Here is a 2844-nt window from a genome sequence, read left to right as displayed (position 1 = left end):
TGATATAAGATGGACATCTAAGGGCTTAGAAAAGTACGATGGTAGGGATTCAGAAAGATTCCCGCTTGACCTGAATTTCAAAGCTCTAAAATTACGGCAATTACTTACAAATCGATTCTGGAACAAGCTTTTCCGCAGTTTTCTGAATTCTTTGATGGACAACAATGGACTTTCCAACAAGATAATGCACCAATACATACCGCACGGCCAACAAAAGCCTGGATTCAGGGGTACAAAGTGAACCTATTAACATGGTCCGCATATTCTACTGACCTGAAAAGAAAAGTCTACGAAGAAGGATTGCAATACCAAAAAATCGAAGAGATTATTGAAGCCATAAAACGGTCCTGAGCCAATTTCACTGAATTATCTGACAGCGCGCTATAGATCAGATTCTTTTTGCAAACGAGCTTTCCTAGCTTTCTGAGGAGCAAAACAACTTATAATTGCATCGAAATTCAAATTCTTTGCTTCGATGCATAGTGTAGCAAGTCCGGAAACGCGATCTTGTGATGAACACGAACAATTGAAATTCTATGTTCTGGTAAGGACGCTTAATGAACGTTCGGCACAAGAAGCACGGTTACAGGTATGGTGCAAAACACACGGAGAAAATCATAAATGGTGGGGAAAATCGTCTCCAAGTTCTGGGAATAAATAAAATTGAGCAAACTCAATAGTGGAAGTTCTGCTTTAAAGTTGGCTCCATAAATGTGTTTCATATAAATTATTACTTCTTTCAACTCTTCAACTCAAAAAAGTGGTCTCTTGAAATGTATTTTTTCGTCTGTTTTAATTTGCTCTCCGGCTCCTCGATTTTCCTTAAACGATAAAACGTCTCTTTAATTGCCTTTTTCGGTTCGATGGGAACGATTCTGGAAAATCACCCAATCCAGTAGCAACCGCTTTGAGTCCAAATAAAATTTGATCCCATCCGTTTCAAGTTGTTGACATTTCGAATTTCGACGACAATATTCATTTTTTTGGCTTGAAGAATGATACTTCTTTCATTTATAGCGCTAAGAACCTTGCACCAAATCGAAGACATCAGGATGAATTCAAATTTGTGCATATATGTTAAGACGCCATGTTCATCTCTTTAAGCTTCAGCAATTTAATTAATATCATTTAAGGCTCTGATGATGTTCGTGAAGGGTACATTTTTCTGAACAATTTTCCAACGTTGGGCACTGCTGCTAAACAAGCTGAAACACTTTTGAACAACACCAAAAAATGTGACTGCGGCAGGTCAACATTCCGCTGAATTTTGTATATGACTGGTATAATATACACACTTTAAAGTGATTTGATATCCTTTAAATCTTCAGTAAACAACTAATTCAAAATATTAATTAATCATTGTTATAAAATAAACGAATAAAAAAATTCGTTCCCAGCAGAAATAAAAATAGAAGAAAAGAAACTTCATAAAACTTACTTACTTACTTAAGGTGGCGCTAAAGTCCTATGTGAACTAGGGCCTCCCCAACAAACTTCTTCATCTAGTTCAGTCCCAAGCTAGATGTCTCCAGTGTCGCGCTCCAAGTTGGGTGAGGTCACCTTCCACTTGTGCGACCTGATCCGCGGTCTTCCTCTACTGTGTTGTCCTGTGGGTGTGGATTCGAAGACTTTTCGGGCCGAAGCATTGGTTTTCATGCGGTCTAAGTGACCCAGCCATCTTAGTGGTTGGACTTTTACCATTCTGGCTAAGTCTACGTCGCTGTACAGCCCGTACAGCTCGTCGTTCCATATTCTCCTCCACTCCCCTTCGATGTATACGGGACCGTAGATCATACAAAGAACTTTTCTCTCGAAGTGACCCAAGGTGTTTTCATCCGATTTTGTCGTAGTCCATGCTTCTGCACCGTATAGCAGGAGGGGGATGATAAGGCATAGGATATATCGACATTTTGGTTTTTCGAGAGAGGACTTTACCACCCAATTGCTTTCTTAGTCCAAAGAAACAGCGGTTAGCAAGAGTTATTCTGCGTTTGATCTCAGCGCTGGTGTTGTTTTCTGCGTTTACAGCGGAGCCTAGGTAGACAAAGTCTTTGACTACCTCAAAGTTACGTCTGTCGATTGTGACGTTTTGACCAAGACGTCGCGTCGGTGTTGTATGTCCTTTCGCATCACCTTGTCTAAAACCTTTTTTGACAACGAAAGGTTTTGTTAAGTTGCTTCCAACCTTTAGCAGAGTGAGCAGCGTGAATTCTCCATGGTCATCCTTCACAAACGGACGAGTTTGGCAGGGATGCCAAAATTAGACATGACTCTATACAGCTCGTCCCTGTAGATGCTTTCATATGCGGCCTCGAAATGCTTTCATATGCGGCCTTGAAATCGATGAAAAGATGGTGGTTGTCGATTTGGTGTTCTTGAATTTTTTCCAGGATCTGCCGTAATGTGAATGTTTGATCAACTGCGGACTTTCCTGGTCTAAAACCACACTGATAAGGACCTATCAGGTTCTTGACGGTGTGCTTTAGACTTTCACATATTACGGCAGAGAAGATTTTATAAGCGATGTTAAGTAGACTGATGCCTCTATAGTTGGTGCAGTTTAGAGAGTCTCCTTTTTCAGGATCGGGCAAACAATACTGAGATTACATTCATCGGGCATGCTGTCTTCCGACCATATTTTACAGATAAGTTGGTGAATGCTCCTAACCAACTTATCTCCAGCTGCTTTAAAGAGCTCGACATTCAAGCCATTCGCTAAAGCGGCTTTATAAGACTTCAGCTTAGATATGTCAATCTTTACTTCGTCTAAGTCGGGAGGACGGGATTGTTGGCTTTTGTCGTCTATGTTGAATGGATCATCCTGCCTGACAGCGGAATTCTGTT

The sequence above is a fragment of the Eupeodes corollae genome, chromosome 1 (genome assembly GCF_945859685.1).
Source record: "Eupeodes corollae chromosome 1, idEupCoro1.1, whole genome shotgun sequence".
In the NCBI taxonomy this organism is placed as follows: Eukaryota; Metazoa; Arthropoda; class Insecta; order Diptera; family Syrphidae; genus Eupeodes; species Eupeodes corollae.
The sequence above is the reverse complement of the archived record's forward strand: the minus strand, read 5'-3'. Positions refer to the sequence as shown.